This window comes from Micrasema longulum, unplaced genomic scaffold, assembly GCF_059751315.1.
Source record: "Micrasema longulum isolate JH-2025_06_02 unplaced genomic scaffold, ASM5975131v1 h1tg000487l, whole genome shotgun sequence".
Classification (NCBI taxonomy): Eukaryota; Metazoa; Arthropoda; class Insecta; order Trichoptera; family Brachycentridae; genus Micrasema; species Micrasema longulum.
Genome location: NW_028277684.1, coordinates 1,439,889 through 1,454,107, shown reverse-complemented (window position 1 = coordinate 1,454,107; position 14,219 = coordinate 1,439,889). Strand labels below are relative to the sequence as shown.

Below are 14,219 nucleotides of genomic sequence, written 5' to 3'. Positions count from 1 at the left end.
ATGCCAATAGTGGGGAGATTGTTTATTTTTTCTTATTTAGATATAAAGAAACGATAGTACTCCAGCATGGCTTCCTAGCAGTGGCGTACCCAGAAAGTTCTGTCCCTTACTCCCAAAATATGATAACAAAACTAAAGTGAATACATTTTTACAAGATCCTCCGAATAAACAAACAAAATGCGTGACATTCACATGATCGAATAGGGGCCAGTTTTTCAATCCAAATTATTAATATCCATTGATCTCCTTTTCAAAAAACTTTGACATTGAATGTTTTTCAATAAATACAATGTTAAAGAAGCAAGACTTTTAACTTACTTATTGATTTCAGTTAGTAGGTACACGTACAATGCGTAATCTTATAGACAATTTGATATACCAGACCAAAACAGATATTTGATAGATCCTTATAGATCCTCCTAGGTGAGTTAATAATGAAGTGATATTATTATAATGTCGGCTTCGCGGTTTAGTGGTCAGCGTGCTTGCTTACCATGCAAGAGGTCTCGGGTTCAATTCCCGAGATGGTTGACATGAAATATTTATTTAAAATATGTTTTTACACTAAAATATTTCAAAGTCCCTGAACTGGCTCATGAAGCGTAAGACTGACCATCTTATCTTCGTGTAATAAAAATGATCAAGATGCGCTTCGATTGGTGTATTGTGTGGATCAATGCAGTGCCGAAATGGAGTAATGATGTCATCATAAATAAATAAAATAATAAATAATCATTTATTATTATGATTGGTCAGTATCCGGGCGGATAAAAAATACAGTTCTTTATCTAAAATTTAATCAGATTCATTAATAATAAAACTCTATGGCTACTTTTGCTTTAAAATCGTTTAATAGAAAATCGACTGCACAAAAATCCACCTCGTCGCCTATCATGATTGAGTCCACTGCGAGGGGTGATTTTTTATAAAGAAGCTGCAGTTAGATAAGTGTTCGTTTATTTGTCCATACATACGCAATATAACATGGCAAGTCTGATACAACATCAAACTAGAATCCCAACCGTTTATGCGCTCTGTAGCTGCAAGACGGGCTAGGATATTTATTTATTGTACAGCGCCCTTGAGGTGATTTTCACGAAAATGGCGCTTTATAAATTATCCAACCATATATATATATTGGCTAAATTTGTAAAACTGATCCTTGACACTATCTTGGTTGTAGGTGTTCATTTCGCAGCCCGTCTATTTAATAGACTTTCATTTCGTAAAATAGGGACTTATTTATTAGATCGCAACAAAAAACAAGCCGTCACGCGGTTTCTCCGTAAGGGTAGACAGAGAGGATAAAACGCCACACTCTGTCTGGCCACAAAAGATGTATTAACAAGTGGACAAGTAATAGTAAATTAAAATAATAAATTGTTTTCTAATAAATAAATAAAAAAATGATATCATCGTGGTCATTATTTCCTTATCCGCACTCTGTGATGCATAGGGCACCAAATTGGTCATATAATTGCAGCGTAACTTTATCATTCTTGTTACATGGGAGTTAGGTGATCATTTTTGCGCTTCGGGGGTGCTATTCTGAACCACTTTCGTGGCACGAGAAAACAGTTTTTATGTATTTTGTATGTAAATACAAAGTAAACTAAATATACAGCCCACGGCTAGTATTCCAAACGCTCTCGTGGCCGTATTATCTCGTGTATTTACATACAAAATACATGAGAAAAACAGTTTTCTCGTGTCACGAGAGTGGTTCAGAATAGCACCCCAGGTTCCAATAGAAAACATGTTAACTCCTGGAAAAAGGAATCGAGTGCAGATAGGTATAGATAAGACTGTATATAAATAGTGTAGCCATTGGCGGGTTTTCCTACCACGCTTGAAGTCCCAGATTCCTGGCAGATTGGATTTAAAATGTAGATTTAAATAGTCATTCTAGATTGTAATATTTTTCGGACCATAAGACGCACTTTTTTCCTCTGAAAATTCAACCGAAAATTGGGGTGCGTTTTATCGACCGCTGCGTTTTATCCTCTAAAACCTTTTTTTTCTAATAAATTATATATAAATTTTGGGGTGCGTCTTATGGTCCAATGCTACTTATTGTCCGCAAAATAGGGTATATCGGACTGACACCCAAATTCATTTAAAAAATAAATGTTTGATTTCATATTATTTTCTCAAATCTTTAAACTTTTAAGATCGTTTCCTAAAAGTCTGAAATTATTTGCGCTGGAAAAGTTGGAATCGAGTTGTGGTATAGTGGTATTTTAACCTCGGACCATTATTTCGTGAGTCCACGACATTTAATAATTTAATGTATTATTTTCTCACGTGTTTTTTTAACCTTGTGCAGCATTTTTTGTTAGTTAATGTATGTAACACGAAATATTCTGAAACATAAATATGTAGTATAAACTAATCCATACACACTCTTTACATATTACCTATTTTTAGTTATAAACGTTATTCTTAAAAACATCATTATTTGATTTGAACAAAAAATATTATTTTGCGTAAAATATTTTATATTTTGTACATTAATGTAGAGAATGCTCTATAATATATTGGTGGGGCCAAAAACAAAAATGGCCGATATTTAGCACGCACAGGGCTCGTGTTTAAGGCGGCCCAGTCTCGGTGAACATATTATTATTATTTTTTATTTTTTATGTGCTTTAATGTATTTTTTAAAATTTATTTTTCACCACAACAGGCCAGGAGGCCCAATTACAGTGGTGAATTACATCACCGAATACCCAGGCTTGAGAAAAATCCCATTTGATTTTTGTGTTCTTACCGGGAATCGAACCCGGAACCTTCCGTGTGTGAGTCAAGCGTCTTGGCCACTACACCACCGCCGCCAAAAATATTATATTTTGAAAAGACTTTATGGCCATTAGTTGGTCTACTCAACGCAATCATCTTATAAATCTCATAAGTCCTAACCCCTAACCATAGATAAAAAGGGAATAATGACGAGAAAAACAAACTAAAACCAGAGAAAAAATTACGAGAGTCTAAACACTCATATTACAAAGGTTTTTTTTCGGGTCACTTAAATTGTACAATGAGTGGACCCGAGGGAATAGAAAAAATTTAATGCCTCAAAATATTTAAAATCGATTTTAAAAATATATTATTGATTTTTAATAATTTATTCGCCTGTAGATAAAATCTTACCTAATATAAATAAATATAGCACAAAAGAATCCAAATTAATCCATGATTGCCGAACTGATTGAAAATTATTACTAGGGGTCTCCAAAGGAACTACTACTTTATTTTTTTTTACAGCAAAACTTTTGTTTTATCTCCCCTAACGATAAATCAACTTAGGACAGATGGTTTACCCCACTCAATGCTATTTTCGCTGCGCAAGAGATCTCAAATATAATATTTTTTTGCAGGCTTTATTTATGTTGTCGCTTCATCACACGTAAAGAACTGAGGAAGGTTAAGATAAATAAAATGTGATGCTTTGTTGTTATTTCTACAAGGTCTACCCGAGAACAGAAACAGCAGCAAGCGCGTTTCTTTTTGGCTGATTTTCACTTTCAATACCGTAAGTAGGAAGTAGGTAATCATGCCGATGCACCAAGAAAACAATAAGAATCAATTCGGTGCTTTTTTAAGCGAAATACTATTTTCTATTATTGGTGCATCAGTAAGGCGAAACATGCGGAAGGGGCACAAATCTTGTTTCAGGCCACCCGGACGTAATTCGGGCTATGGGCTGTTGGAAGGCAGCGACGCTGGGCAGGGCGAAGATGGCAGCGGAGGAACAATGGTCAACGGTGGCATCCCAAGCCCCAGTTAGCAAGAGGGGGTAATGGCTCGGCGTCAGGTGCCAACCGGCCGTAAAACAGAAACCAAAAAACAAATCTCCCAGCCGACGTGTAGACTGGAGACTAGGAGGGCTGACCCCGAGTAAATGGGACATACGGCCAATGGAAAAAGAAGCAAATATAAATGTCTGCAAATCAAGTTTTATTATTTATTTTCATTACAGTATTCGTTTTACACATCTTTAAGATTTTTAAAATTATTTCTCAATACCTTTGAATGTTATTTATACCCCTTGGGTAAGTGCGTCTTATAGTCTGAAAAATACTGTAATAAGCTCTGTTAACTCTTCAAGCACGAGCGTGACCATATGGTCACAGTGGACACTGTAGCCAAACACTATCCTCAATCTTCCTGTTTTTAAGTAAAAAAAGCTAGCATTTACAAAATTTCAGTCCCGAAAGATATCGTCACCCTAAACTGTAAACCTCGTAACTCCGTGAACAGCAACTTTTCTGGAGAGACTTAAAATGTATTTTTTTCTTTATTTAGATGTACGTGAATATATCTCAAAAATACGTTACGTCTTTGACTTATTTACCTATGTTATTTATTATTATTATATATATATATATATATATATTTATAAAAATAAATATTAAGGAAAAACAACAGTTGTTGTATAAGAATACAAAATAAAAAATAAATAGTACATACATCCAGTTAAAGATTTTCACAAATATAATGAGAGAACATGTTACATAGTAAAGAGAAAAATCATATATTATATAAGACATGAGAAAAAAAACAGCTCTTAAGAAGGTTAAGGGATAAGGAAATAGAGTAGATGAGTGGAGGAGAGGGATTTTCATAAAATAGTTGACCAATTCAAAATTTTGATATTATAATAAAATAAACATAATCAAAGGAACATAAACTTATTACACACTGACAAATGTTTTATTTTACAGTGTTTCAAAAAGTTTTTTTAACATTGCCTTTCTAGAACCAATAAACGGAGTTGACCGTATTACACTTTAGGAAAAAAATACAACTTAGGAGGTACAAATTTTTTACTTTATTGAATAAAACAACTGAAATTTGAGAAAAATTAGTACTAACAAAAAAAAACACGTACTCAATACTAAATATAAAGAAAAATTACAGTTTTAACTTAAATTTTAATATATCTGTCAAATGATTCGTTTTCATACGTAATAGGTGTGGTAGTCTGCAGGTTAACTTTTAAAGTCCTTGCAGATCGTCGAATTTTCCATTTTTTTTATTTTAAAACTATCTTTGTGAAGGCGCGGTAAATTTTCGAAAGTTCCTGTCTAGTCCAGTTATCCGAAATTGATTTTGCCATCAGATTTCTAGTTGATCATCTAATTCTAATTGTATACTGCAAATCACGAATATTGGTAACTACAAAATCCCCCTTTTTGTTCCCAGCACGATTCGTTTTGTAAAACTTTATCATCTCACAATATTTTTAAAAACCATGGTTTAAATAGTAAATATATATATATCTGGCTGCGCATTTTTATACACAGATACTGCGCACAGATACCATAGTAATCTGCTGGAACATTAATGTTTTTATTATTTAAAGGTTTTTCTTTAGTCGAATCAGCCTCCACCTGGGTGTGCCCATTTCCAAATATTTCCGTTCAATTATCATTTTATGGCCACATCGAGTATACGAGTATATCACATAGAATCTATTTTGGTACGCACAACCATCATTGTACAAAATAATCTTATTGCTTTCAAGTGGCATATTTTGTGATATTTTTTTCAATAAAAAAATGGGTGCGTTTGAAGCAAACTTTTCGGCACTTAGGCCACCTTCTGATTCGTTCCATAAATAAAAATGGCTATATTTTAAAAACGTTTTTTAAAATTACCTTTGTCATTTTATTTTTCGCTTCGAGCTTCTAATGTTTTTTTTGTTGGTGTGTATTAAATTCCACATCGGGTAAATTTCCCGTTTTATGTGCAACACAAATATCAAATATCATATTTTTTGGGACGAAAAAGAGAGATTTTATTTTATTGGAGTGCATTTGAGAATTTTGATGAAGATAGTTGATTTGCACCAATCATTTAAATAAAAACTATACAAAGCTGCTTTAGACGTCCATTTTTTAATAAGTTTTTTTTGTAAAAGTAAAAAATCCAATTTAAAACGGTAGCAATGAACACGACACGCGAAAATTGACAGATTTCAATACAAAATGGCCGGCAAAGGAGTTACGAATATTGCATTTTGACTTGTGAACTTGATGGAGTTTGGAGGTTTGTATTTTGCTGTTACATCATCTAAAACTATTTTACACATTATTGAAGTTTTCACCGAAGGTGTTAGTTTAAACGTTCAAATGGGCATCAAATCTCATTTTCGGCAAAATCGGGGTAAAGTTTTTTTTTGCACCACAACAGGCCAGGAGGCCCAATTACAGTGGTGAATTACATCACAGAACAACCAGGCTTGAGAAAAATCACATTTTAATTTTTGTGTTCTCATCGGGAATCGAACCCGGAACCTTCCGTGCGTGAGTCAAGGGTTTTGACCCACTACACCACGGAGGCCGCCAAGTTACGAGTCTTACAGACTAGGGTGACGATAGATTATTTAATACGTGGTGTACCACGATATGTATACAATGTTTAATTAGTACAAAAATATCGTTCACCTTTGAAACCGTCAAATTGCAAAAACGATTTTTGAATCCTATGAAATTTTTTCCAATCCCTTACGTGTTGTTTTCGTATCCGTTTTCTTTCAAATGCTAGAGTTATTTTTGTTCTCGCCGTTTTGATTAAAACCAAATCAATACAAGCTGCGCCGAGAGATTCAAATTGCTTTTATAAATGGATGTACAGTAGGACTCCGTTTCCAGAATACGGCCACAGAGTAATAATTCGCTATAAGCCCATTATTACCTCTATTGTATAGAACAAAGGCATCTCATTTTTTTTGTTTGGTTTTTTGTTTAACGACAAACACGTAACGGGCAGTTTCGGTTTGCGCTTGCAACTCTCGACCTAAGTACTCACCGGCCCGTGGTATTGCCGTAAACTGTGGCTAACTTCGTGGTTGATAATCATTTTATTGTTTTTGGCCGTACGGAAGACTATTAGCCAGTGGCGTATTATTACTCTATGCACAAATGTATATTCTCTAAAACTGAATGTCGGATTAATATCATTCTCTTCATGAGATAATATTTTTACAATATATTTTTTTTACATTGAGGAAATTTTGCAAATTTTTTTTTGCACCACAACAGGCCAGGAGGCCCAATTACAGTGGTAAATTACAGCACAGAACACCCAGGCTTGAGAAAAATCATTTAATTTTTTGTGTTCTCAACGGGAATCGAACCCTGAACCTTCCGTGTGTGAGTCAATCTTCTTGACCACTACACCACGGAGGCCGCTATAAGGAAGTATATATTCTAAATAATATCCATAATATGTTTTTAAAATTATTATTATGGATAACGTATATAGCGCCATTTTCGTAACATAATACCTCAAGGGCGCTTTACAAAGTGATATTTTTTTTGTGAATGTTACACAATGTGTAAAGTGGTCACTTGAACCAGCAATGCCTAGGCTTCCATATTCCCTTCTCTTAAATGTTCTCCATCTCTGTTGTCATTAATAACTCCCTAGGGGGTTGATTCCAGCCCTTCGTCTACAAAAATTTACTCAAACCTATGGTCGAGAGTCTGTCAGTCAGCTTAAGATCCTGAAGAATGCAGGCGTCGGTGCGTCTGGCTGCCCAGGGTACTTTTAGCATACGCCTCCAGCACCACATCTCAAAGGCACCTAGCATGATGCGTTCTTTTGCCCTAATTATCCATGTTTCCGCCCCATACATTTTTTTTTAAATTAAAGTTTTGACCGATCTCATTTTTTCGCTTTCGATATGCCTCTGATATGATATTATGGACTGTACTAAGAACGTTTTTAAATTAATAATTCAAAGATAAGACATGGAAGGAAAGATATGAAAAATCCGAAAAATATCTGAATATAGTAAAGGCATGGCTAGATACTAATTACTTATCTCTTAATAAATCTAAAACTAACTTCATTCCATTTCAAATCAGTTCTAGAAACTATTCACAAAATGCTTATCTTAACATCAAACTACATAATAATAATTGTCTTCAAAGTGCTCATTGTAATTGCCCAATACTGGATAGGACAGACAATGCCAAATACTTAGGAGTTATTATTGATATAAATTTAAAGTGGAAACAGAAGATTGAAAATGTTACTAATAAACTTAAGAGATTAACGTATATATTCAAAACAATTCGAAATATAATTAATGTACAGGAACTTTTAAAGATTTGTTTTGCATTGTGCCAATCAATTTTGGAGTACGGTATAATCGGTTAGTTTTTTATTTTTTTTACATTTTTTTTTGCACCACAACAGGCCAGGAGGCCTAATTACAGTGGTGAATTACATCACAGAGCACCCAGGCTTGAGAAAAATCACATTTTAATTTTTGTGTTTTCACCGGGAATCGAACCCGGAACCTCCCGTGCGTGAGTCAAGCGTCTTGACCACTACACCACGGAGGCCGCCAAAGGTTGGAGTGGTGCGAGTGATACAGTTTTAAATAGTGTATTTGTTGCACAAAAATCCATCATTAAAATAATACTAAGAGTCCCGATACAGACATCTACTGAAGAAATATTCCATAAATCACAACTTATGACACCAAAACAATTATACGCTAAAACAATACTCACTTATAGATTCAAAAACTACTCTTACTCAAATGAAAGACATAACCCCCACAATACATCACATACAAATAATATAATCACTAGATCCTCAACACATAAACAACTTAAACAAATACAAACTAATACTACTTTCGGACCTTTGTCCGAATCCCTTTGGATTTTGAGTATTATTCAATTAAAATCTATAACCTACTTCCACTATCTATTAAAGCAATTAGTAATGAGAAAATGTTTAAAAAGGCTATAAAAAAATGGATAGTGGAGCTGGTAGAAGTAAAATGGATTGTCTCATTCGCCCATACCAATGCTGAATCAACTGCTCCACAACTGTATAGCTTATGTTAGGTTTTTGTTATTTTCATTGTGTGTTTTGTAATATAAATAACATAGATGTACATAAATACCTTGTTTTTAAAACTGTCTGAATATTTGTTAATTATGTTTGTTTTTAAAGTTAGTCTTCTTTGTTTATTCTCAAATGTAATTTAAAAAAACCAAATTGTTAAGTGTCCTCGGCACGGGTAACCCCAGTGAGGTCACATTATTTTTATTATTAAACTTTGTTTATAATGGAAAAAAAGAATAAATAAAATCATCAAGTCTTCAAATGTTAAATTATCGAAATGAGCTACAATTGGAGTACCAACACAATGCTCTATGCACCACTGATAACGGATAGGGATTTGATGATGATGAAATAAAAAATAATATAATATAATGAATTTATATTTTTTTTATATATGTACTGAAAAAACAATGAAAATGCGCACTTTTTTTTATTTCTAATATTTTAGTTTATTCCACTGTTATTTGTTATGTTTCGCGGTTCAGTTTCAGGTCTCAACTAGCTAGGATTTCCTGGACATGACCTTTTTTGTTACACGTGTCTTTTTTTAAATTATGCTCAAAAAATTCAAATCAATCATAATAATATTTTAAAAATTTAATTAAATACAAATTAGAAAATATATCAATAATAATGAAATATAAAAATGAAAACAAATTTAAAATACAAAATAAATGAATAAATAATCTAAAATAAAAAATCTTAAATTGATTAAAAATTGAAAAACAACACAACAAATTTTATTATAATATATTAAAGGATTCATCCTCGTAAAAAAAGTAAATGGGGCCTATTAATAATTTCGGCGTGACTCTTAAGATAAATTATACTTGTAGTGAGACTTTTATAAACTTTTTATGTATTTGCTGTTGATTATTTTTATAATTATATGTTGGTATGGTACAAATATGACATGACTAACATGACTTAACATGACTTTTTATTAAAACTTGTTTTTAATGTTTTTCAAATAAATCTACTCCAAAGGCAGTTTTTATATGTATTCTCAGTTATAAAAAATCACATTATCTTTTATGTATTCGCTGACGGCACATAACCTACTATTTTTATAAATAGTCGAATGCGTAACGTTCTCAGGTAAGTTGACAGTAATACTAGATTACAACAGTAAGTACCAGGGTATTGCAGACCTAACCGGTTTATAATAAACAAGGACCGAATCGAAAAAACCTACCCGTTTGCCGGTATTTATGATATTTTTTAGAGTTTTACGCTAAAATGACATAATATGTGGGAACTTTTCCATTTATAGCATCTTTGTAAGATTCAACTTATCAATCATTGATCACAAAGGAACCTACCCCCGCATTACGGGAAAATGCGTGGGATCTTGAAAACAAAAGTTGAGAGGAAAACTATTCTGCTCTCGAAAAAATGTATCGTGGAAATAGACCGGTACGTTGCCATAATATACGAGATGTTTTTATTTTATTTCTACAGTAGGCACGTATTTCAATCAAAATATATTATTTGTTTTTTGTACATAGGCCGGGAGGCCCAATTACAGTGATGAATTACAGAATAGGACACCGAAGCTTGAGAAAAATCACCCATTTTTCTACTCCCGCTAATCGAACCCGGGACCATCCATCATAATCCATTACATGTAAAATAATTCAATAAAGAATATTGTCGTCTTAGTGGTGAACCGAACTGGGAAAAATATTATAGTTTTAAGAAAGATATGAAAATCAACAAAAAATACATATTTTCGTCGTAGTACCGACATTTGCTGAGCAATGTTAGTGAAACCTTTAGGAAATATTCATTACTGGAAATACTACAAAACTGAAAAAAAAAACCTAAGTTAATGATTTTCAGTCAAAATCATTCCTCGCGAAAAGGTTTATCAAATATTTTTTTGGGTATTCATCACAAAGACGACGATATATTCTCATTTAAATAATTGATTAGCTAATTCTAGTTTTTATTTCAGTTTTATAAATTTCATAAAATTATCATTTTTTTTTTTTATTTCGAAAATCTTAGTTCGTACCTCCCTTTGTTACTGTGTGCATTACAACGGATGTAATTTCAGAGCAGAGGTTAAAAATACAATTCAAATACTACACTTATATTCTACGGTGTACATTTGTTTAAGGCTGAAAGCTAAGTTACTTACATAAGCTTAAATACATGATTGTTTCATTACGAGATATTTACACGGTTAACATTATCTGCGCTGTATTGTCAACGGTAGGAAGTGTAATTTAGTACTCTTGAGATATTTGCAGTTAGAGGTGGTACGCGAGGAATGTAAATATTGAGAGAAATCATCGGTCGAGTTATCGTTCCCAGGACGTGTTACCCTTCTCCATCGACCTTCGAGGGCGTGGAGTATTCTGATACGACCAAGAAAATGCGTTCAAATGGAGTTTCCTCAACACCGACAAGTCGGATATCAAAAATGTTCTCCTGTATAACTGCGTAATACATTTCCGTTAGTGGATATTCTCAAGTAGGGCAGCGGCACAAAAGACCGGCGCGACATACAAGGAACGTCAATAATAAACAAAACGCGACCGAAGCTGACATTTTTACATCACACGTCATTCGAACAGTAAATTGCTACTCACCGGTTGTGTAAAGAAGTCCCGTGAATAACGCGAGTTTAGAGAAATGCGAAAATCACTCGCGTACGATTTGACGGAGTAAACTTTAGATTCGAAATCGGCCGAGGAAATGGGTACGTCTAGTGTGTATACAGCGATATTCGGTTTTAAGCCCTAGTGGAAGTCGTTTCGCGCAGGCGCGGCTAGGAGGCTTCTCTGTACAGATATAATACGTAGTACGGTGAGCGCGTACGGCGCGGCGTACAGCGTACACTCGCACACGTACAGTTACAGTGCACGACGGGAAACCGCTCGCGGCTAAAGGAAAACTGGCCCCACCCTGTGCCTAGTACTACCCGCACACGTACATTATTATACAACGTACAGGCGCAATGGGACACACCGGAACCAGACTGTTTCTCCGCTACTGGGTGATCCGAAATCCGCCAGTCCCGCACTAAACGGGCACACGGCACTCAGTTCTCACTATCGCAGCGCACTACGCGCTACAGTGTGTTGAATATTTCACTGACCACTGACCACTGACCGGCTACTCGAAGCCGCTCTCCAGTCCTCTCCTCCTGTGGAGGATTACCACATTAGTGGAATGGAGACCGAATTCGTAAACATCGAATCCGTCACTGCTATAATTACGATTCCGCGTGTTCGTCAATATTTGGGTAAACTCAATTGGTTACCGAGAAAAGCGTCTCAATAATAATAATTCACTCATAAAACGGTTGACACTGTTCAGTCTAATGAGGAAATAACAAATAACAACTAACCACCTCTAGGTACTCATTTCCATAACGGCTCTATTAGCGAACATTAAAAAATGAACGTACATAATACGGATAGTGCATATCGTTATAATTATTTGATGGAATAAGGGCGAGTTAGGTAGAAAAAGGTTGATTTGAAGAATAATTACGTTTTCGTTTAAAAAAAATTGGTCAAAAGTTTTTCTATTGATATTTCTTGCTAGTACAGAATTTTAATATAATATATACACATAATAAAAATGCTATATTTAGTTTTATTTATAATTTTCTCTTGTGACCGGGGTTCGTCGTAACCTGCGGGTCAGACTGACGACTAATAATAATTAATTGCTTTATAGCGACTTAATTAATCGCTTTATAGCGACTATTATCTAACTCAACTTTTTTCTATGCACTAGCCCTTAATGATAAAAATAGAGAACTCTAATGATAAAATATCTAAGCACGTCAAACGACATAATCATATCTACTAGAAATTCGAGATTATAATTGCGAAACTAATTCATTTTCAGGGATATGAAACATTATGTTCGAATTCGAGTAGTTTGAATTTTTTTTCCCCTACCCGCGCTTCTGATTCTAGTAGGTAGTTACAGTTTGTAATAGTCGCGTATTATATATATCTGGAATTAAATATTAGTAAATGTCATTCATTTTGTATTTCGCGCAAACAAACGACGATCAGCTTTCCTTACTCTTTCAATAATACCCCGATCTCTATAACAGATAGTCAAATTCGCGACTTAGGTGTTATTATTGATACGAAACTAATGTTTAATATTCATATTGAATCAGCCCTGAAAAAAACATATAAAATGGTCAGACTTACTATGCGAATATCGAAACCATTAAAACATGCAGAGACATATGAAAAACTCTACAAAACATTTGTTCGTCCCCAGCTAGAATACTGTACTCCTATTTGGTCACCTTACTAGAATGTGAGTATTAATAGACTAGAAAGGGTCCAACAAAAAAAATTAACCAAGTCGACTACCGGTTAAACATTAACTTCTCTAACCATGCTGAAAGTATGCAGTACCATGGAATAAACTCTCTTAAAAATCGAAGAATAATGTTTGACCAGTTATTTTTATTCAAATTAATAAATAATAAAATTGATTCTCCTAACCTACTTGAAAGACTTCCATTCCGTGTGCCATCTAGACCGACAAGACAAAATCTTCTGTTTTCACAGAAAACGCGTCAACCAACTATTTTAAACAATCTACAATACCTAGAATATGCGACCAATATAACAATATATTTACCGAGGCCGATATTTTTTGTGACAATGTATGTAAATTTAGGTGAAAAATTATAGAAATTTTGAGAGAAGCAGATATTTAACTTTATTATTATTATATACATATTTTTTTATTTCGTTTCTTTTACATTTATTATATTGAACATAATTTAAATTATTGTATTAAGTGTAAACAATTTTATTGTGTGTGCATGAGTTTCTTACACTAATATACGAAGAAATTGGCAATATTTGTGTACATACTGTTTGTTTACCTAATAAAATAAATAAATAAATACTAAAATATCGATCGTAAATTACGCATAAGGCCCATAACAAAAACAAATGTTTTATTTATTTTTAAAACTAAAAATCTAAATCGAAAGACTGATCGTGTGACGTGTATATCCCAAATCAATGATGGCTGATGCGGTGCGATTTGAGTAGCAATGCATTGGCCTATGATTAGCACCTTAGATGCGGATATGGAAATGATGATGATGATCCATTATAAAAACGGACGCAATTCCCACATAACGAGTGCAATAAAGTTAGTAGTATTACTTACACCGAAGTATTTATTGGCATTTTATCATAAAAATTATTTTTATATGAGCATAAAAATAATTTAATATATTACATAATATGACTTAAATGTTCTTTATCTCTGTTGTAATATGTTAATATAAACAGCTCCCCAGGGAGTTGAATCCAGTCCTTGTGTACAAAAATTTGGACAAATTT

At 33.7% G+C, this 14,219-nt stretch overlaps 1 protein-coding gene across 4 annotated transcripts in view; it reads right to left on the bottom strand.

Moving 5' to 3' along the window:
* Window positions 1-12,069, bottom strand: part of LOC148281200 (protein FAM13A) — a 33,623-nt gene extending 21,554 nt beyond the window's left edge. The window contains exon 1 of one of the 4 annotated variants that reach the window (XM_088227097.1): window positions 11,472-12,069. The gene's annotated coding sequence lies outside the window, so the exon portion shown is untranslated. The remainder of the gene's footprint in view (window positions 1-11,471) is intronic. The other 3 variants (XM_088227102.1, XM_088227098.1, XM_088227099.1) reach the window with 3 other exon arrangements.
* Between the last annotated feature and the right edge of the window lie 2,150 nt (window positions 12,070-14,219).